The 23700-nt window shown below is 43.6% G+C and overlaps 1 protein-coding gene across 2 annotated transcripts in view; it reads left to right on the forward strand.

Moving 5' to 3' along the window:
- Positions 1 to 18743: 18743 nt before the first annotated feature.
- The window catches only part of LCLAT1 (lysocardiolipin acyltransferase 1), a 121349-nt gene continuing 116392 nt past the window's right edge, over positions 18744 to 23700 (forward strand). The window contains exon 1 of one of the 2 annotated variants that reach the window (XM_031598613.2): positions 18744 to 18901. The gene's annotated coding sequence lies outside the window, so the exon portion shown is untranslated. The remainder of the gene's footprint in view (positions 18902 to 23700) is intronic. The other variant, XM_090134745.1, reaches the window with a different exon arrangement.

Below are 23700 nucleotides of genomic sequence, written 5' to 3' on the forward strand. Positions count from 1 at the left end.
ACCTGTTGGAGTTCATCCAGAAGAGAGAACACCTCCCCTGTGAGGACAGGCAGTGAGAGCTGGGGCTGTGCAGACTGGAGGAGACCTGAGAGCAGCCTTTCGTTACGCAAAGGGAGGCTCCTTAGCAGTGGACACTCTTTAGCAGGGTCTGCTGTGGTAGAACAAGGGGAAATAGTTTCAAACTAAAAGAGGGGAGATTTAGGTTGGATATATGGAAGAAGTTTTTTACAGTAATGGTGTTGAGGCACTGGCACAGGTTGCCCAGGGTGGTGCTGGATGCCCCGTCCTTGGAGATATCCAAGGTCAGGCTGGACGGGGCTCTGAGCACCCGATGGAGCTGTGGGAGTCTCTGTTCATTGCAGAGCAGTTGGAATAGATGATCTTTAAGTGTTCCTTTCAACTCAAATGATACTATGATTTTATGATGCAAGGGTGGAGGAGGTCTCAGGTGAAGAGAGCTGATTTTGGTGAGAAACCCTGCCTGTTGTGACAGGGCTCTGGTGGTCTTCAGACATATACAGTTACTAGGCCTAAGGCCATGTGTGACTGAGAAGAAAAGCTCCTGGAGTGGAAAATTCCAATCATTGACTTAATGAGGACAAAATTCATATTTGTATTGGGGGAAAAAAAACAACAGTAAAAGCTGCAAATGAGAAGCCCATCCGTGAACTGTGAGCAAAGGGGAACTGGAAAAACCTAGAATTTATAAATGAATGTCACATTTTCCCTTATATGTGCTGGACCACCTGGAGCTCCTGCTAGGTACCTGGGGGCTGCAGGCTGCAGGGTGAGCATCTCTAACCTTCAGCTCTGAAGCAGCACCCCCATTCTGGGCATCTTCTGTAACCTGAACAGACTGCATGGAGCTTCCAATTATATTGGAGAAGGTGTTGCTCTGCATCTGTCATCACCTGCCTGGGAGAGCAATATATTGTTTAAGAGCAGGAAGTGGAGAAGCAACAGCTTCTGTCACAGCTCAGCATCTTGAAAACTCCCTGAGGGCAGAGAGTTCCTCCCCAGGCAGAGTAGGAACTGTGTTTAAAATGTTTTTTGTTTTTTGGTTTTTTTTTTTAATTAAAAAATACCATTCTCATCTGCCTTTGCCACAGCAGATTCCCTACAGGCTGAGCAATCTCTATCCAGCTGAAACACATGTTCAACAACAAGAACATCCCCTGCCAGTTATGTGAGCAAAATGCCTGATGAATCTGTCAGTGTGGGAGTTGACTTGGTGCAGACAAGTCTGGACCAGGTCAGGGTCCATTGGACAAGTCATTGTGACCTCTGGGCACTGACACTGAGCCAGTTGCAGTCTCATCCCTCTCCAACACTGACACAGAGCCAAGCAAAACACATGAAAGCGTCCCCAGACACACGTTGTTCATGCTGCTGGGGAGATCTTGTGTAAAACCCCATGCCTGTCCACTTGAACCAAAACACTTCTTGTCTGCGGGTGCTGTTGACCAAGAGCAAGGCTAAGTGCCCAGGGAAATCATGACAGTGACTTGCTGTGGGTCCCTGGCCAAGACATGCAACTTCTCAGCGCTTTCGTTTCCCTGCCTGTAAAATTTGAGTAAAAATCCTGTAGTGTTGTCTGACAGAAAGCTGTACAAGTCCTGGGGACTTCTACCCTCACTGCTCCAACAACACAGAATAACCCACTTCAATAATCTGTAGCGTGGTTCAGAAGTTGGCCAACATTTATAAGCCTGTAACAGCATATTAAATGCCACATACATGCCATGGAGTGTAATGTCTGGTTTTTTTTCTCACTTGAAACTCTTTAGACGTTTTTTTCCTTCTCTCTTTTCTCTTTCTCTCCCTTTTTGGCTACTGACAAAGAAGATACAGGAAGGGCAGAGCAGTAGTGCATGTGAAAAACTTTAGTTCTTCATGCACTGAGATGATGCATGAGAAGTTCGCAAGTAAGCACTGATTCCCTTAACCTTGGAGACATTTAAAGTCCAGTTTGCTGCTTAACTCTTATGACTGCAGAACAGGAGGGCTATAGTCCCTATGTCCTCTCCTCTAGCAACCAAAGCTTGTGAGTGCTTTCTTCAGCAGCAGCAATAAAGGTCAAAGTCGAAGTGCATCTGGCTTTGTCTGTGCAGGAGGGAAGGGCTGCACAAAATAGCTTTATATCCTGGGTGACTATGGCAGTCCAAACACACAGCACTCAGCCCTGTGGGTATCACTGCTGCATGGAAACTCCGAAGGACAGACAGATGGGTATCTTTCCAGTCATTAGGTAACTAATACTACCAGCACCCTTTTGAGAATGGGAGAAGGGCACAGCCCCAAACATGCGCACTCTCAAATGCACACACACACTTCTGACAATGGAGAGCTTCTGCCAGGAAGTCATTCAGTGGTTTCAGCCTACAAGTGTGAAGCTGAGTGCTTACACCTGTGTGTAAGGACTCTGTAGTCAGCCAGCAGCCTGAGCGCCCATTTTTTTGTTGCCATCAGTAAGAGATAAATACCCTTATAATGGATCTAAGGATGACAGAATAGGAACTCATGGTATTTCTTGGTTTGTTTGTTTGTTTTCCTGCTGTTATCATTCATGATATGACTGTCTCTGGAACACTGGCCTTTTGTTACTGGACATGATGTCGGTGGTTCATTACATGAAGGGAAAAGATCACAGGACCATTTTCTCCTAAGACATTACAGAGAAAAGAGCTGTGTCGCTTTATCCAAAACCAGACATTTCATGATGCTACTGTACCTGCCCACTGACCACAGCCTGTGCTGCAGGTGGTCAGGGTTGGTGCTGAGCACGCTCTCACCACAGCCTTGTTGGCTGCTCTCACTGCAGACATGCATGGGTTGTGGTGGCCAAAGGCTTTGTCTTGCCTGAAGTGGGCTTGGTAGTAAAGGCTGCAATGCCTTTCCCATTCAGTTACACAATAGATTTTTGTGGTACTGTCGACCTGCTTCGTCACTGCCTTGCACAGTCATGCACAATGGAGCGAGCTTGGCATTAGGTGTATTTTCAGATTTTCTGTGTTTTTCTCTGCCATTGATAGAGTGCTTCACCCCTCTGCCCTGTCCTCTGCCTTCTGCAGTCTGGCCCTTGCCTAATAAAGAGAGCTTTCCTGTTGTGAACTGTCGAAGCTGCAATAAACAGCATATCCATTTCTCCATTTATCTGCTTTTTGAATTCCAGCCTGCAACGCCACCAATAATTACTCAGTTTCTATATTTGGAGATCATCAGCACCTCCTGAATATCAAATTGTACTGTTATTATCTCTGCACAATACGGGCCAGTCTCCTATCAGTGTAAACATTTATATCAGTGATCATCACTAGGACTGTTAGAGATCCCAAAATAGACAAGGCTGAACAGGAGTCTGCCGTTATTTGTTTACTGGGGAGGGCAGAGAGAGAGGCAGAAGAGCAGCTGGAGTTCTGATAGCACAGAGCCCATCCACTATCAGTGTGGGTAGGCTGATGTGTGGGGCACTCTACCTGGTGGGATCCCTTGGAGCAAGTGTAGAGTCCTCTGAGCCCAAGCACTATGCTAATATTCTTGGCGCTGGGGTGCCTCCTGCACAGACCTCCTGCCCCACAAGCAAATTCCTTCAAATGCTTCCTCAAAGCTTGTTTTCAGACTCTTTTCTTGCCCAGAGAAGGGGATCTCAAAAGTTCGAATCTGACCAGTTTGGGAAATCGCAGAAACTTAATTTCCAAATTATGTATTCAAGTGATTTCACTGTCAGCATTAGCTGGCTGGGGGAAATTGTTGACATATCTTCCTCTGTGCCAGAGAATGGCTGTGTCTGAAGGCATCTGACTCCCAAGGCTGTGCTTGCTGTTGGCTTGCAATGAGAATGCTCTGATCTCAGGCAAATGGCAGGGTGCACAGACAGGAGGGCGGTGAGAGACTGCCTGTAAATGTGTAAATGTTAACGACATGGATGAATGTCAATGGGTTTTTGCACTTGCTGTGGATTTTTTGTGTGTGTGTGTTTGCTTTGTTTTGATGGACATGCTGGATAGCATAGAGAAGCTCTGATCTAAACCTCTATTGTCAACCAACTGAAGCTCAGTGGCTTTGGCTGCCTCCTAGGAGACCCCTTCCCTGCTCTGAATCTCCAGCTGAGACTCCCAGGGGACATTCCCTTGCCATCACTGTCTTGCAGAGCTGTCAGGATACTTTAGCAGCTCTTGGCATGGCTTTCCAACTCCTGCTTGCCCTGATGAGCCTAACAACATATGTTGTTTTCTATGCAGATCTATACCTCCTCACGTCAAAGTTTTTTTTTTTTTTTTTTTTAAATTAAAGTCATTAATAACTGCAATGCTTAATGGAATTACCTTTTGTTTTATACTTCTCCCTGTAATTACTGCTCAAAGGTGTTTCCTTTGTGGGTATGGCTGGGCAGAGCCACCCGATGGCAGCATGGGAAACACAGCTCTGGATCTGCTGCCCAGCCTGCAGACAGAGACAGCAGGTTCATACCTCAGTCTTTAACTCTTTCCACCCAAAAAGGGCATCTCGATGGTTTATAAACACTTCTTTATTTGTGTGTATAAAGTGAGGTGGCTAAAATACAGGTGAGAAGAAAGGATAGCTTGTTCATCACTGGCCCAGGCCTTCCAAGGGTGGTAGGTGAGTTGCTCAAGAGCAGAACTGGTGAGACTAAGGGACACCAAGAGGTAAAATCTCATGAGAACAATTCACGCTGTGGGGTTGCAGGCTGTGTTATTCCACAGTATGTTACTCCACAGTATTTTATCCCAAAGCACTGGCATGCAGATAACCAAGTACATGTTCTAGTTTCCAGCTCAAAGTCCTTTACTAACACCAGAACTAGGCCCTAGCATTTTATCGTCTGTTCCGGTTAGATAGAAAAGACATAGTAAATAAAGCTGGCTTCTTATCAGTTCCTCACCCCTGAGACTGCTGTTGTACCTCCCCCCCACAATGGTTTCTGCCCTAATTTCTAACACCAGCTCTCTTTTCAGAGAAACCTCTGCCAGAAGAGGACGTGACTAAGCAGGAGAGGAAGCTTAGCTGCAGCATGAGGCGAGTGAAACAGAAAATAATCATTGAGTAAACTCGTCCATTCAGTAGGAGAAACAAATGCAGAGCATTCTCTGCAGCCTTGGAGAGCTCTCACTGGCTCCAGCACAGCTGGCCCAGAGGAGCAAACAGTGTGCAAAGGAGGAGGTAGGGACCGCAGGGCAGTGCGGGGCACCCGGCATTGCATCTGTTTCACAGGGGGCTCTTGTACGTGTGTTTATGCTGCAAGGAAGCTGTCTATGTTTGGTTTGGAAAAGCGTTGCTTGCTTAACAAAACCTGAATTTATCCCTGTAATCCTTCCCTGCATCTCCATGGCCAGATTGGAGCAGCCTGTGGAAAAAATTCCTGTCTATTTTCAGAAATAGATAAAAGCATTCAGATTACAGAGTGCAAATCTCAGCTCGAAACGACTGGAAAAATCCATTCAGTGCCACTGTCACTGACCCCCGTGACCCCTCCAAGTAATGAATTTCAGCCGCTTCTCCCCCTCCTGTGTCCTTCTCCCATCACCGCCTCCACCGCTGCTCCCGGAGCCGCATCTGCAAAATGTCAGCCCAGCACCCAGCTGTGTGTCCCACGGGGATGTGAAAGGAGCTCTGCGAAACAGCGCCGTTTGTGGAAATTATTATTGATCTCACGGCTCAAGACTGTTAGCGGCGGCTCTTTATGCCAGCATTCCCGCGGCTGACAAACTCAACCGAGTGCTCTTTGCCTCCAACATCAAACTGCCTGGAATCGGCTCCTTTGGACGAGCTCGTCTCAGAGCCATGCTCACTGCTGCACCTGGAGTCGGCCTTTCCAGCCCAAGGAGCTCCTGGAGCAAACCAGCCTTTAGCATCGCTTCATGAGCTTGAAGATCCAGCGGAGGAGATTAGCGCTCACTGAAGGGGATTGCGTGTTATAGGGAGCCCCTGAGGCTAGATGAATTCCTGCTCGTGGTGGATTTAGCAAGCAAAATATTAAATGCAACTGCAGTGAGCTTACGTTTCACTCATATTTCACTTTTATGGATTGCAGGGCGAGTCTTCATAATTAATACCGAGGAGTAGGGCACCCAGCTGAACTAATGCTTTTGAAAGATTAACCTTGACAGGATTTCTTTTTTTTTAATTTAGAACTTCGTTTTCCTCTCTGCAGTGCTCAGAGCAGATCTGGGATGCTGATTGCTTTGTGCCCTGCTCAACAAAGCCTCTCACAGAAACCTCGTGGCCCTCTGCTGGGGCTCACCCAGCTGCTGAGCACCATGCTTGCTTCTCCTCTGATAAGCAACATGCTTTAGTGTGGTGCTTCAAGGCAACCTGTAGCACATGGCTACACCCATTGGCTATGTGGTTCTTGAATGATTTCAGAACAGACTGAGATCTTTGACTGAAAGTTTTCATCATGGCATCACATAGAGTACCAGCACAAACGATGCATTTTGTAATCATAAATTTAGGTCTGGATTTATGTATGTGTACAAGCCCATACGCATGCATGTGTATTTGCATGCATGTCCTTCCAAGTCCAAACAGAATCATAGGATGGCTTGGGTTTGAAGGGAACTTAAATGTTACCTAGTTCCAACTCCAGATACAGTCCATCTGAACATCTAGGTGAACAGTACACCTTGTATGTTGAATACAAGGGCCAAAATAAACTGGAAAACACAACACATATTATACTCTCCAAGCTAAGACTGGAGTTTGTTTTCTCTCACTGTCTTATTTTTAAGGCCTAAAGAAATACACACACACACACATGCACACACACAGCCAAAATAATCTGACTCTTGAACTCACTTCAGTGGTTTTCATTCTCTGCAGCAGCCAGATGAGAATTGCAGCATTTGCAAGTGGCTGTTGAAATTTTAAAAAACTGTAGAATAGAATCATTTAAAAAAATACAAAATTGATCTTCTTGTACAATACTCTAGGCATTTTTTATCATCTCTTACAAAAGCTATTTTGGTATTGTAAATTGTCTATCTGAAACAAGGAATACAGTGTCATTATTTAAGAGAATTGGTACTCAAATAGGAATACCGTGGGAAAGGCCATGATTGTCTCTAAAAGTTGATTCACCTTAAAGAAGTGTGAGAGGATATGTATTGACTCAAGGTTACTGGTTCCACAGATGTGCAGTACAGGCTGAGTGCATGAGCCAAAATGATACCTGTACGTAGAAATGAAGGTGTTTGTTAGAAAGAGAAAATGAATTGCGGGTATTAAGAAGTTCATGTTAAGTATCTTCAGGAGATCCAGAGGTGTTTGCATGCTTATGATGAGCCTGAGTATCACAGCAATGCTTTCTCTGAGTAAAAAGCTAACCTATTGTGAGAAAATGCGTGAAAATCCAGAGAAAGAATCAACTCCAACTCATCTGGAAGATGAAACAAGTCTGTGATATCCTGTTCATTCACTGGGGAGCCATACTTATCATTGGATTGTTATATATACTGTATGATCCAAGTGCTTAAAATTGCTTTGGACTGTTGACATCAGCTGAGATGAATGAAAGCAATTCACAGGATTGAGGATCATCCCACAATGTGTAATGACCCCAGGAATATCTCTCCTTTACAGAACTCTTGCTCATTCCAGGAGTTCCCACAGCATTACACAAACTTTGCACAGGAGAGCTCACGTCAGCTCCCCTCGCCAAGCTGCCCTGCTGCGGGTTGATGCTGCTCAGTGCAAAACTGCTATGCTGCAGATGGCCATGGGGATGGGCCTTCCAGAAAAAAAAAAAAAAAGAGATGGAAAGAATTGGTAGGGGGAAAGAGAGCAAAGATCAGAACTAAATGGAATTGTTTCGATACAGATGGGAAAGATGAGTCTTCTCTGAAACTGTCCAGACAGCCCCTCTTGCCTCAGCCCACGTCACAAGATGTGTTTGGACAGCCAGGAGGATGGCTGGCTGCGTTATCCAAACACTGAGCAGCGCTCCGCACTGCCCTGCTGTTAGCACTGACTTGTCCCAGCTCTCCTCATCCGGGTGTATGGATGGAGGGATGAACGGATCTGTCTGGAGAACTGCCTGTGAACATCTCCTGTTGTCTCTTTGCTACCGGTTGGGCTATTTCTCAAGGATGCCAGCTCTGTCTTTTCCCCGTCGTCTCCTTCTTTGGTCCTGACTATTGTTCTGCTCCTTTGTTTTCTGGAATCAAGGCCTTTTATTGTTTTAGTGAGGGATTTAAGGAAAGGAGAAAGAGCTTCCTCTTTATCTCATATCTGGGGAAGGTAGTTTGAAAGGGTCTCAGAAAGAGTCACTTAGGTTGTCTGAAAAAGTTTCTAGGTTTAGGGTGGGCACAAAGTATACATTAGTCAGGCAAAAGTCTATCATGTGCAAAACCTGGAAAATAGGCAAATCCTCCAAACTCAGCGTTTTCCACTCACACATTCCCTATCATTTCTGACTCTCCGTCTTCATCCCTAGGAGTTATGCTTAGTTTTGAGCTTACCTGAATACAGTGAAGAATTCAACCTAGAGCAAACTGAATTAATATCCAGCCCCTGTGTATTTCAGACCCAGAAAGGTGGGTAAGAGAATGGAAGGGGAGAGCTGTACATTTTGTAATTAAAAAGCCAGCCATCTCTTATATGACTAAGTTTGACTAAATGAGTGAAACCCTTTAAGTCTTTCAGACTGAAGATCAACACTTTCATCATCATCCCAAATCATGTATAAGCAGCTGCAAATGATGAAATACATTTGGAAATACCTCCTACAGCTGGCCTTGGGCACCATTCAGCATGGAGCATTAGCTTCCAAATAGGTTGAAACCCAGCTACTGGACAGAGCAAGTTATAGCAATCCAACTGGCAGAGAGGTGAAGGGATGATGCAACATCCCAGTCATGCACAACTTTTGGAAATCACAGCTACTGCTTTCCAACCACCTCAGAGACTCTTGTCTCTGGGCACTAATATGGACACTTCTATGATAGGACTCCAACACTGACTCCATTTTGCTGATAACTGAATGGGGGTTGATGGCGTTCTGCTGCCCAAACCTCCACTCTGCAGCTCTGCACCACACAGAGACTGATGTGTCCCAGGGATGTTGTGGCATCTCAGTGTATGTTGTCATTAAGTGGTTGAGCAGCCAGGTGGAAACTCATTTATCAGTAACACAGGCAGTGAAGTTGGGGTCCTTCACCACTGCCTGGGGTGAAACTGCTCACCAGTCCTGACCTTGGGCATGCTGCTGGAGCTATGGGGCTCTCCTGGGGCAACTTCACGAGAGGGAGGGAGTGGAGGCAGGTGGACCCTTGCCAACAAAACCAAGAAAGAGGGGTCTTCTACTCATTATCTGCATATATATTGCCATTGCTGGTTTTGCCTGGCTTTATGACTGTGCTCTCCTGAGCCTAATAAAGAGCTGGGAATGCATATGAGTGGTGGAAATCCATCTCTTTAAGAGCTCTCAGGGAGGGTATGTTTGGTTTTCTCAGGTTTCTAAGTGGAGATTGGAATTCAGTCCTTTATCAAGGGGAGCCATGGGTATATTAAATCCAGACGTTTTCTCTGCTGTTAACCACCTGGCAGAAAGGTTACACTAATTACATCAGATGCATTTTGTCACATTTTCCTGCTTCCATTATGAGTTGTGAGGTTTATGTTGGAGGAACTATTCTGACCACAAGGAAACACAACTTCTCCTATCTATATCTTTGTTCTCAAATAAAATAGGTGACAAAGAGACACTCATGGGAGATGAGACACACTGACAGAAACAGGCAGATCATGGCTTTACATATTGAAAGACTAGAGCTGGGCAGAAATGATCCAACTCTGTTGCTGCAGTGCTCAATATCTGTGTGTGGGGGGTAGTGAGTTGACAGGCACCGTGCTAGTAGACAGCGCTCTAGATTGCAGCATGGATCTTGGCTTTGTAGGAACAATGAAAGTCTTTTCTGTGCTGTGCAAATGGCTTGCTATCTTTCCCCTAATGCTTAGCAGACATGTTTTGGAGTTACTGGGAAAACGACGGAAGCAGTAAAGCAGATGTTGGCTTGATCAGGATATAGAGGGGAAAAAATGAGAACGAGAAGTGGGAGAGAAGCTGTGTTCATCTTACTACAGATGAGCCTTAGCATTCTCTAACAAATCTGTGCTCCTCCAGGAAATACTGCAGTATTGCTAGCCATCATCTCAGACCTTGCATTATCACTCTTATGAGCTGAAGCATCTGGTCTTTTACTGCTTTTCCTTGTTTAGTGTTTTGGGCTATTTTTTTTTTTTTTTCTAAGGGTGCCTCATAACTTGGAGATGTTAAAATGTTGGCCAGCCTTTGGTGGAAATGAACGGTGCTAGGATTCTCCTGGAAAGCACCAGGGTTAATTTTTATCTCCACTCAAAAGAAAATTGCCCAGAGGTGGAAGTGGTAAAAGCTGTTTTTGGTAGAAGAGCAAATGGATGTCACACTTAAAAAGAGAAGCACAACAAAAAGACACAGTTATAAAGGGGGATAACTAAAGTATGATTTGACTTTATTCTTTCAAGATGAGGCCCAGGCATGAAAATGCATTGAGAGACAAAACTCTTAATGACAGATCTTCTGACACGCTCTCACCAGATGCTTATAGAGACTGGAAATGAGTATCAGGGAAGAAATATGGCATTTTCTTACATGATGCAATAAGATGTTGTGCTTCCTGGCCACATATAAAATTAATTTATAACAGAAACATACCAGAAATGCCTGAGGGTAACACTAGACATAGCAGAACACTGGGGCTTTGCCTTATTTTTCTTTCCTTTTTTTTTTTTTCCTTTTTTTTTTTTTTTTTTCTTGAGCATTGAATAATGGGAACAGCAAAGATCCATGTTTCCTAGGGTACACTGGGAGAAAGTTACTGTCTAGTAAGATCTTGCACACACTCAGGTACACGTAAGTCCTCCATCCCACACATGAATAAATCTTGAGGTTATTTTTGCAACTACAATAACAACATAATGAAATTAGTAGCATTAGTTTGAATAATTGTATTATTGTCTTTGATTCCAGTTGTTCTTACTTTAGCTTTCTTCTAATACATGCACGTTGGTGGTATCCATTGCTAGATTGATTGGGAACATGTGAAAGGGTCTGCAGTGGATAGTTCTAATGTCCTCTGAGCAAAGGGGTCAAATACTCTTTTTGGTCCTGAAACTATCCTGGGCTACCAGGTTACAGTAACCTATAAAAAGTCTCCCACTGACTTCAGTAAGCTTTAGCTTTAGGAGAAAAGACCAGAGCAATCAGAGTTGTGTAGTACAAAGAATGGGAAAGATGGATAGCCAATCTTGTAATGCATTTTCAATAGTAAATTGACTTGAACCAAGATTTGTGTGTCTCAGAGGTTGGAATGACAGCACAGAGTGTTTGGTGACGAAGATCCATGTAGGGAGAGAGGCAGATTCAGGTGCTGGTTATAACAGTGCAAATGTGCCTTCCTGCAGAAGACATGCTTTACCCCTGACACAGCAAGCAGAAGAAACCACCACTGGAGAGTAGGTTGAGAGGCCATGAAGATGTAATGATTTAGTCAAGGGCTCTTTGCCTTAGCATCAGCTCTTCCACAGTGATGCACGTATGCATTTCTAACTGCAGGGCAATCCAAATCCTCCACCTTGGTTAACATTTCATCATTCACACTCTAAGAATTACCATTTCCTCTAGACATGCTGACAAAACTCATTGTTTATTGCTCACAGCATGTCAGAACTGCTGGTTTTGCTTTTTCTGCAAGATGTTTGGAGAGCCACATGCTTTTCCTGCAGCCAGCTTGGTCCCCTCTGTGCCAGCCTCAGCTGTTTGCAATGAGACAGAGCAGAGGAAGATAGCAGCTTGAGACAGACCATGGGCATTCCTGGGGTCTTGCCCTGGCAACAGTAATGCTCTGCAGGGATTATAACTGGGAGGAGGCCCGAATACAGCACCTGACTGCTGGCTTTGCTCTGCCCCTCCAAACAGTGAACAGGATGGTTGGAAAGAGAAAACTGGGAGAAATTATGTGCAGCAAAATGAGAAATGTGAGTGTTGTGTATATCATGCAGTAATGACACAGAGTCAGGCACTCCGTTCTACCCAGAATGCCAGCAGGTAGCACAGATAGGAAGGTCAAAGTTGTACATATGAAAAATGAGGGCAAAATGTATGCACACAGCTTGCAACCTCTCCAAAAAGAAATGGGGTAATGCCTGGCTGGCCACTGAGCTGTTACCATAGCGCACTCATGTATGGCTGTAATGTTGAAGCCAGAGAAACACAGATGATTATTTATTAGTTACTGAATTTCATATGACTGGACATATATTTCTCTCTCTCCAGTGTGGGGAGAAAATTCCTGAGGGTCCCCAGCACCAAAGGAAAGCAGCAGCTTGTGTGTGAAGACCATGGGCAGGAGCATGCTACTGGGAGTGCTGCTCCTCATTCTCCTGCAGCAGCTCACTTTGCCTCACTTTACTGCCTTGGTCTAACAGGCCCCTGTAGGTGAGAGCTGCCTCTTGCAGTTTGTTATCCCACATTTTATTTGCATCGTGCTGAATCTGTCCAGGTGGTTAAACAAAAGGCATCTTTTTTATTATTGTTGTTTTTACTGTGCAATTGCTCTGCTTTTTATTAGCCTAGTTTTCCTGTGAAGAATCAACTCTGGAAACTTGGATATGATCCTTTGGCTCACATTAGAAAAAGATAATAAAATCCTGGGAATGTTTTCACCAAACATCTTTTCCCATCTTGAAAAATGTGCTCTTTTGATTTGCTTCCTGATTTAGGGAAAATTTCTTCCTAACTTGCCAGTTTTTCTTCTGTCCACCAGCCCTGAGCAATCCGAGGGCTCCAGGGACATTACTTCTCCTCCCCACCACCCTTCTGACTCTCCATACACCTACAAGGAAGCCATTTACTTCCGCATCGCTTTGGATCGTCCATCTGTCATCTTATGATATAATATTTACTTACCTTTTCAAAGCATTTTAAATCTCTGTAGGAATGCATTATAAAACTGCATTAGTATTATTCTCCATTGTGTAACTTCGAGAAATGACTTACGCAAGGCTGGCTCCTCTGTCCCCTTTCTGATCCCCATCCATTGTTTGGGTTCTGCTGTCTCCTCCAGGGAGTTTCCCAGTAACACCCTCAGGCTCCTACCTGGACCCTGGGGAACAGGGAACCCAGTCCCCTGTATGTTGCTCCAGAAACAAGCAGCTTCGTATTCAAAAGTTGCTGCTTCTCTTTCTGCTCTGCGATTGAACATGCCTGCATGTGAGTCCCAGTATATTTTTTTAGAGGCTCTAAAATGACTTCTATGATCTTAAAGCAACCTTTTGTACGATGAGGAAACTGAAGACCCTGATAAGAACAACTTAGCTGAATGCTGATGTGCTACTTTGACATGTTTTCTCAGCCGCATCATTTTTCTCTTTAGTACAAAGCTATATCCTTTAGTTCCTTTTGTCTCCTATCATGCCCAAATGCTTATTTTCAGTGAGACAAAAGGCTGTCAAAACAGCAAGTATCTGAACTGACAGCACGTGTAGTTGTCATAGAAGCTTCTACTAAACAGGCTGATGACAGGAATGCAAAACTAGTGAGACTCCTCCATGTTCTTCCCCCTCTATCTCTTCCTTCGTTTCTGAAACATACTGGTCAACATCTTTACCATTTGATGTTAAACAGCTGCCATGTTTCAAGCCAGAGGTGACTGCATTTCAGAGACAAGCAAATGTACTTCTGTACCGCTGCCAGACAGTGATCTCATGTACATTAGCCTTGGTTTTTCAAAAGGCTCCATTGGATGTCAGTGGTGCAGCTCAGCCTGACCTCAACATAAAAGAGATCAGAGCCTGTTTGGCTAAGTTTTGGCATTCAAAAAATGTTAAGTATGTGTCTTATGATAACGGACCCATACTTTCTGCCATCCTGTTAACTCCTGTCACACAGGCTTGCTCTCTCTTCTAACCAGCTATTTTGACCAGAACCAGTGACTAATGGAAGGTATTTGTAGAAAGCATGCCGTTCCCAACTGACCAGCAGTAAATTGCTAATGACTGACATTAGAGTGACTGTTTTCCAAAGAGGAATAGTTGAAAGCCCACTGCACACAGCACCAATCACATTTAACATCAAAACAAACCACTAATACTGACCCCTGCCATTTATCCTGGCTACTACTTGCCTTCTTTCTCTGGCATATCTGTAAGACCACACCAAAACACAGCAAACATGTATTTGTTTACACAAACATGAAATGTGAGTCAAAACACCTTGGTAATGTGACCTTCTAAATTGATGGACAGCATGTTAAAAATACAAATGCACTGCACAGAGCAGTTCTGCAGTGTTCAGGAGATGGATCGTAAGACTTAATAGATCATTTCCATCTCTGAAATTTCTGAGTCATGATGAATGGAATATTTTAGTATTTTAAACAAGAGGGGGGCATGTTTAAAAAGACTGAGAGGGATGCAGTGTAAAATCTTTGTACTGTAAAAAGGCAGTCTTGGTTTTTACTGCCCTTGTGGGAAGTCTCCTGTGAACCAAACAGCCAATAAATCAAACAAATATTTCTGCATTAAATCCATCTTCTCTTAGGCTTTGAGGAGTTAAAAAAAAATAATCACACACACACACAGAAAACCCACAGAACCAGCAATGTATTGAATTACCTTTCATGGTTATACCTGCAGATGGCTTTTGAATTTGAGAGGAAAAAGCATTTAAACTCATGGTGTTTCACAAATCACCTAAATTCATTATGTCACCTGTGCCAGTTACTATTTTTGTAGGGCAGTAAATAGAGGCCTTTGTTGTTTGCTTTTCATGGGACTGTGCAAAAGAACAAGTTTAGTCTGTCTCCAGAGATACATGCCTACCTTACTGGCACCAGAAATATTGTACTAGCTTAAATCAGTGCAGTCTTTCCATGCTGTCACTGCCTCCTGTTTCGATGCACACTGCTGTGCTGATACCCTTTGAGTCAGGGCCCCTTCTTGAAAAATTTAACAAGTGCAGCTCAGGCATGTTATGAGCAGCTAATGAATTTCCACACCTAAGAGGGTATGTGGGATCTGGTATCTGGTTTCCTTTATAAGCAGATGGAGAAGTGAAAGTCCTTATGTTGGCTTGTCAATTCCTTATCTCCAGCTCTCCAGAAAAAGCAGGAAAATGAAGGCAAGGAGGTGAATGAACCAGATATCCAGTAACTCAGCTCTTCTTACAAGCAGTTAAATTTGCACAGAAGCTCAAGAGAGAGGAAAAATCCAGGTGGAATACTGCAGTTTTTGCAAATGAGCCACATGAGTTGTGTTAGGGCACATCACGGGGATGTGTTAGGGATCAGCACCGAGCCATTCTAAAGGGGTAACAGAGTACACAGAAGCCTTGATGGCAGTATCTCCACTGCTCTCTGGGGTGGAAGTCTTTGGGGAGAGCATCTCACAACCCCTCACCTGTTGCATTTATGATCCCTTCTCATCCTTCCCTTTCTATCACACAGTCCTTTCCTCTTCCGATTCTTCTCACTTCTTCAATTTATCATTTTACAACTTGAGTCTAACTTTGCAGTTGCTTACATGTCAAAGGATCATTAGAAAAGCATTTAATACATTCTGATCTTATTTAGCAGGTGGAAATAACCATGTGAACAGCAGGTTCTTGCCAGACACATAAAGTGCTTGCGGGTCACAATTTGAAGACATTTTGATGCAAGCATAGCCCAGAACATATACAGCATGAGCTGCTAGAGTGTTTTCTCAATCAAATCACTGAGGATTTTGCAAGGAATGGGACAACAGAATTTTTTTATCTGCTGTTTTTTTGGCAGTTCTAGGGGGGTGTGACTGGCTGCTTAAAGATATTTTCCACACTCCTTTTTTTTCTTTTTCTTGAGTGCCACATGGTCTGTCATTTCCCTGGGCACTGATAGAGGCCCCAGGGGAGCTCTTATCTGCAAGTAAAAGACAGAGCTAAGCAATAGTGATTAAAATGTAAAATGTTAAAGGTGTGTTGCTGTCGTTAAAGAAGCCAGCTTCAAGCTTCTCCTCCTCTCCATCATCACTTTCTTATTGCTTTTTCACGAGCTCTATGATGCTACTTGTAAACCCCTGGTGAGCTATGGTGGCCTACACGTGACAGATTGAAGGGGCACACAGCAAATCGTATCACTGAAAACCTTTTAAAATCCTGCCTTGCCTATAGCCCCAAAACATGCTTTTGCTGTGTTAGTACTGAGGTCTTAAATTCTTACCTCTTCATTTACACATTTCCATGCCCTATCAGTGGATGGATGCTAGCTTGCCTCACCTCTTTTCACTTTCTACTTTTCAGGTGTTGCCCAACTACAAAGTCTGAATCATTTTTAATTCCAACCCCATCCAAAAAGATTTTCATTGATTCCATAGTTAATTTCTCTCTCTCTCTCTCTTTTTTTTTTTTTTCTTTTTTTTTTTCTTTTTTTTTTCTTTTTTTTCCAGCCATGCTGGCTTTTAGCCTGGCTGTGAGTTCTCCTCCAATAGCTTGAGAGACAAATTTCTGTCAGGTTTGATGGAAGAGCAGTGGTTTCAGAAACAATTACCTTCCTAGAAGATTTGTTAATACTGACAGCATCCCAGCGGAGAAAGAAATAAACTTGTGCTCCCAGTGAGAAAACATCATTATTGTTCTTGGCAGCTGGTACACTCTGGCCAACCTATACCTACCACTTCTTACCTAGAGGGGTTGTTGATCATGGTGTGGGTAGGAGATGAAATCAGTGTAGTAGGGAAGGAGGTGAGCTGAGGGATGCAGGGAATAAATATGTCAGAAATCAGGCCTCCTTGCTGCCAGCTCTCCACACAGGAATTGTTTTGGGCCTAAATTAAATCTAAGTTGTTTTATTTCAAACATGTCAAAAGCTTGACTACAGCTTCAAACAGCATTATTTTTGCAGAGGTAAAACCAGTACCTAATATTATTTTAACAAGGCCTTTTAAAATGTACATACATTTCCAGTCAGCCAGATTCTTTCTTTTTGCTGAATACTGAACATTCTTTTCTTCCCCTCACTGTTGTCTTTGGCTGCAGAAATCGTACTTTCCACTTTCACAAAAACTGTAGGGGCATTATGACTGCATGTATAGATTCAAGTAGACTATTTGCTTTCTAACAAAATGGCTATGTTAACTCACCTCAAAGAAGTTCAAGGGCTTATATACAATGCCCGTGTAGCTGTGGCTGGAAATGCAATTCCATGCATTTTCTAGTAGAGTGCTGTGATGAATAGCTGAAAAGAGCAATGTTCTTCCTCACAGGAGACTGCACTTCAATGACAAAATGATGCCTTTATGAACTGCACAGAATGGCTGTGTGGTCCTTGAGGAAAACAGGAATGCAATTGCGTGTTATAATCTGTCTTAACAAATTGTTTTCTCCACAGGCATAAGTAAAATGTCTTACCTGGAAGTTCGTATAGCTAAGTGTTTTGCACCGTAACAAGCAAAGCCGTATAACGTTTCACATTTTCTTATCTTATCAAATTATGAATATTAATTAGTATTTTCTCATACCACTTTCAGAAGAAAGTGTCACTCTTCCTGCTGTATAAGAGGCAGAAGGATTGTGCCCAGAGCCACAATGACAGAGCAAGATGGCAAGTGTCTGGGCTGCTTTTGGTGCAAAGCATTAAATGCCGGTGTGTGAAACAGACTTGCTTAACCACAAAATCTACTTCAACATTTTATTAACCCATTTTAGCATGGGTTTATTCACAGAGAACTTCATCCTATGACATTAAGTCATAGGCATTTTTACCCATTACTAGCTTATCAAGCTTATGAAGAGCCATGGTTTCTCTGCGCTACAAATACAAAGACTCAGATTTTGATTACAGGGTCAGGTTTTGCCTGGCATCTGTGCTTTGTAGAAGGTTTTCTAAGGGATTTGTTTGCTGTGCACACAAAATGGCTGGGGGGGTTCAGATGGAGAGCCCAGGTCACGTTGGCCCTAATGCAGCACATCCATGGAGTTGGGCACGTGTTCCTTTTGGTCTAACACAGCATAAAACTTCCCTTGAAAACTCCTGGAGCTTTCCTTCTTGGGTTGGGGAGGTTTCTCCAGATCCGTTTACTTTATAAAAACACATGTGTAGAAAGGGTATATAATGACTAACTGAGCAGCAGTAAAGTTCAGTGCAATAAAAACTGAAATATTGCCAGTTTCAGAGAGAGTTCAGGGCAACCACCCCCAGCCCAGCTCTAGTAACGACGGAAATCATTCCGTGGCCCTTTGCTGCTGCTTTGGCTCTTGGCAGGTTATTTGATGATAAAATCGGTCATGGTGCAGCTTTTTGCCCACCACACGGCACTCAGTGGCTGATTAGCCATCGTCCTTTCGAAGCTAATAGCAAAATTAAGAGGAATGCTTCTTGTTTCTGTTTTGTTTATTGCCGTTCACTGCAGCCCTACACCCGCTGACCGGGTCACTCTGGAGGGGCTGGGAGCCCCAGCCAAGCTGCCCTGCTTTTGGGGGAAAGGCCTGGCAGCGGCAGGACAGATTCCGCAATGCGAATTCCTGTCATTTCGATCAAACCGTTGCTCGCGAGGACGGCACGCGGCTGAACTGTAAGCGCTGCGCCGTGCCGCGTCTCTACGTTAAACCCCCGCTGCCCGAGCCCAGGAGCAGCCAGCAGGGCTTCCGGGGGGCGCGCTGCCCCTTTAAGGCTGCCCGGGGCCGGGAGCGGCGCCATAACAACGGCTTGACGGCCGTGACCGGAAGTGATTGGGGGTCAGAGGTCGCCGCTGGCAGCGGGAATATGGCGGCCGTGGCCATGGCGGCGCTGGGCGCTGTTGTGGCCGCGCTCGGCGGGGCGGCGGTTCCGTGAGCGAGGCGGGAGCCTCCCGCCGCTGCGCTGCCCCTTTTCAGGTGAGGGCGGGCTCCGGGGAGCCTTCGGTCGGGGCGTGCCGGAGCTCTGGGCCTTGGTTAGTGGTCCAGCAGCGGGCAGGCCGGCTGCTTATGGCCGAGGTGCGGCCTCCTCTCACCTGCCTCCCGTTTCTCCGCAGGCGGGGCCGCGTTGTAGGAGATGCCGGGCGGGGAGTGGCTGAAGTGAAGTGAAGTGCTTGAGCTTGTCTGGAAATACGTTCTCTGTGTGAGAAGCCTTGCTTTTGGGATTGTTATGTTTGTTACATCTAGAGGAATAAACAGAGGGTTACTGTTGTAGTCTGATCCTTGGTGCTTTTTCTTCTGGAGGGAGTGCAGTCTCTTGCTGACTTGTATGTACGAAATCAGTCAGGTTTTGCCAGCTGTAGCTGAGTGCGTTGCTGTGGTTACTGTGCCTGTTGTCACTTCTGCCAGCACTGCTGGCTCGCGTGCTGCTATCTCAGCTCTGTTTGCTCTGTAGCAAAGCTGAACTTTGACCTGCATGGTCCCTAATGTAGGATGGGGATCCAGACAAGGCTCTAGTAGTCAAACGATGTGGAACATAACTGCCTGCTGAGACCTGAGTGCTGGAGTTAAGCTGTGCGTGCTAGCTCATTTTGCTGCTTATGTATATTGATTGTGATAAGTGTTTGGATGCAACTGGTCTATTTTTAAGCTGTACTTCATGGAGTGGAATACGCTTACGTCATGGGCAGCTTACTGATTGCTAAGTGTCGCCATAACTTGTTTACTTTGTGGTAGGTGTTTCTCATTTCAAAAACACTGCCTACGCTCCTCTTTTGGACCTGTGGACTTTTCAGTAGTGATTATCACAGCCACGTTTTAACCTTTATCAAAGTGCAAGTTAATTCTGCTGTAGTATAGATGTTTTTCTTATTACTATACAAGCAGGGAAACATGGATTAAAAAATGTATCTTAAATTGAACACAGAAAGCTGAAAGATGTTGGCTGATGTTTTTATGAGATTTCGTTGTATTTTCTTAATGCTCTGAGTATAAGCTTCAGTGGCAGCTGTGCCATTTTAGCTCCTCGGCAAGTTAGGGTACAGTTAAGTGTGAATACATTGGTTGATATGTGGGCTGCAACCAAAAAGCGTAGTCTCCCTCTTTCACAATCACAGGTTATAGGTTACCGCTACTTTCTTTGTAATGGATCTGGTGGTTGCAGGGACAGTTGATCCAACAGTTCCAAGGGGGTGTCCTGTCAGAGGGAACGTATTCTATTAGCGTTTGATACCGTATGAATGAAAACTTTCTCCTTTTGCACTAATGTGGGTTAAGTACAAGGTGCAATCGTACCCTGAAAAACCAAATCTCAAGTTGCCCATTCGGTAGAATAAGGGCTACACTTAAAGCTTCTGGAAAGTTTGGATTAAAAAAAAAAAAAAAGCAGCCCTATGTAGGGAATATGTGGTAAGAAGGCAAGGATTAAAAATCCAAAGTGACTTTTAGCCCCATAAATTCTCTGTGTGCCAAAGAGCTCCTGCGCAAAGAAAGAGAAACCCCTTACAAAGTGTTTTTTAGATTTTAAGGACAAGAGTCATGAGGGGAAAGCAGTATTGTGTCTTCCTGCAAAAGCCAAACCGAAGTTACACAAAGAACCCTTGATTCAGGTACATTCTGACTTCTTAGTCTTAACAAGTTTTAACTTCTGTGGAGTTTCCTGCTCTTCTCACAGAAGTAATCTGAAAAGAAAATTAGAAATGTTCACTAAAACATTCTTGTGGAGTTTTAGCAGCATTAAGGTTACTTGATCCAGCAAATCTTCTTTCCAGTCTCGTAAGTGGGAGACTGGCATGTATTTCATATGTTTTTGCAGAATCTCTGCTTCCTCAGCTACTACTTCTAATGATGCCAAACTAAATTCTTAATCACCTGAGCTGTCCTAAGCACAAATTCTGTTCTTCTGCTGGCTTCTGCCATCCAAGTCTTCTCCTGGTGGAATTTCACTTCCTAGTTTTTGCTTTATCGGTCTTAATTTATTTTCTTTCTTCCCTGTCTTGCTTTTGGCTGGTAGGCTGTCATCTCCCCCGCCCCACACATTGCCCTGCTTTGCCAGAACATGCACCTCATTGCTTTTGCTGTCTTCCACTGCAACTCCTTGGGACACACAGAATACTTGTCTCAGCTTGTGCTAATTGTGTACAGGTGATCTTTGTTTTCCTTTGTTCTTTTTTCTTCTCTTAATTCATGCTCTTCACTGACGATCCTCTTCTACCTTACCCGTTGTTCGTTTGTTTCTTCAGCTTGTGGTGTTGAGAACAGGCAGGTAAGATTCCCCACTGTCTGTATCTGATATTGAGTTGTGAAATTTGGTTTGATGTTTTATTAGTAATGGATTGGTAGCAGCTGGCTTGTTTGCACTGTGCCTGTTGGTCAACACTTAGAGCTATTAGAGGGGAAAACGGAACCTTTAGAGAATTGACTTTTGAAACAGATCCCTTCTAAGTGTGAAAAGGCCTGCAGTTTGTTTTCATGTGCCTTTTTGTTGATCTGTCTGAACAGTTAACCACCCCTGAAGACAGTTCTGCTTTGTAAAGGCCCTTGTTGCTGCTGCAGGCACAGTGAGATGCTAGAGGGAAACATTAGCAGACTTCTTTAAGCCTAGACATCTCTCTCTTTTCAAGATATTTTTTTCTTTCAAGTTGAGCTTGTTTCCTTGTGAACTTGTTCTACTATAAAATATACATATCTTTAATTCAGTTTGTGTTTATTGGAGTTTCTTTTATGCTTAGAAGTACAGAACGGGGGGAGGCTTTCTGATCAATACAAAAACAGTTATTCCGCTTAGTTCACTCACTGTCTTTTAACAAGTTTGAGAAAATGAATTTACTTTTAATCTGACAGTGGATTTATTCTTTTCTGGGATTTCATTAATGCAAAACTGTTTTTTTTTTAAATATTATTGCTTTTAAACATGCCTTCCCAAGGCTGCTACTCTGTGGTCCTGAGACTTCTCCACTCTTGAGTGCTGTTGTCTTTTTTGTCACCCTTTGATATAGGCCTGCTGTTGATGTCCTTTTGAGTATCAAGAGAGCAAGTAATGCATTAGTTCTAGTGATTTTCAATGGTACAGCATAATCTTGAGTGCTTTGAGCTCATAGCATTAAGACATTCACTATTCTTCATGATTAAAATAAATGTCTATCTGTTTGCTCTAGGACTAAATGAATAGACAGCCCAAGGAATCTATATGAAGCAGTTAGGTGGCTTACCAGCCCTTGCTTGTAGAAAGGGATTCAGCTTTTCTGGGAACTGTTCTAATTTCTTACAGAAATTAGTCTTTGAATTGTGGCAGTGTCCTACAAACTGCTGTGTCCCCAGACATGCTCACATACCGTTCTGTGCTCCTTCACCAAGTCAGTGCAACAGCTGAGGTGGTTGTAACTACAAGAGTCAAAAAGAAACAGAACACCCAGGCTTCTACAGGAAAACAAGAAATAAAACCAAGCACTTCGTTTCTCTTTGTAATCCAAACAGAAGCAATAATAAGCAGTGCGGGTTCTGACAGGTACATGTAGTCCTGATCAGTTCTAAATAGGAGGGGAGTTACTTTCATCGCCTGGGATCTTGATTGAAAATCAGTCTAGTGATGGTTGTCACAGATCAAGATTTAGATAACTGTTCAAGGTACTTGGAATTGTGATTGTACATAAAATAAACATACAGATCTAAGGTTAGTGCGTGGAGTGTTGTTTTTTATTATTTTCTTTATAAAGAAGAAGTGTGGATGGCATGATAACGATTTCACCCAGATACAAGTATGAATTGGAAGTTAGAAAAGTATGCCATGTGATCTTTCAAATATGTTAGGAAGACCCTCCCTGGTATTCAAAGGTGAAAACATTACTGTCCTGCTACGTATGGGAGTTTACATGAAACACTTCATATGGCACTGATGCAGTTTTAAAAGTGGGGAAAACAGAATCACAGAATGGCCTGGGTTGGAAGGGACCTCGAGGATCATGGATCTCCAACCCCCCTGCCATATGCAGGGCCACCAACCTCCCCATTTAATATTAGGTCAGGCTGCTCAGGGCCCCATACAATGTGGCCTTGAACACCTCTAGGGATGGGGCATCCACACCCTCTCTGGGCAGCCTGTTCCAGCACCTCACCACTCTGTAAAGAACTTCCCCCTGACATCCAACCTAAATCTTTCCTCCCTCAAAAGTCCAAGAAGCCTTTATTCAGTTTGTTGAACTCTCAGAGGGACAGAAGCAGTAGATGAAGATTCAAAACACTCCTTCCCTTCCCTTCAAACAGTATTCTTTATGTCTGAATAATTAATTCCACATCACTTGGTAATTTTGCTCCTAGGTTTCATTATGGTTTCTCTTAATCTAGTGCTGTTATTGATTTTTAACATCGATTTGCTCATTTTCCTCACAAGAAACAATCTACAGACTGCATTTGTTCGGATCAAGCATTAGCATTATACGTTTGAATTCAGCAGATAATTGGATATCTTGCAAATTACTCAATGGGTGTTTCATCTTGAAACATTTAAAAATCCATTTTAGTTTCTTGTAATGTTTTAGTTAGACAGCAATCTAAACTTAGGACAGCGCTTTGGCAGTGATATGCTTATTTTTCTAAACTAAGCACAGTTTCTGTGGTTAAATTTTCCTTTCATTTAAATATAGGTTTTAATCAGCGTAGGCCAAACTTTTCCAACCATGCTTAAAATTAGCTTGAGCCATATTTCAAAAGATGTGTTCTCCTAATGTGATTGAACATATGTGGAGAGATGTATGTGGCAATGAATGTTTTTAAGCTGATTA

The sequence above is a fragment of the Phasianus colchicus genome, chromosome 2 (assembly GCF_987193195.1).
Source record: "Phasianus colchicus chromosome 2, bPhaCol1.hap1.1, whole genome shotgun sequence".
NCBI classification, from domain to species: Eukaryota; Metazoa; Chordata; class Aves; order Galliformes; family Phasianidae; genus Phasianus; species Phasianus colchicus.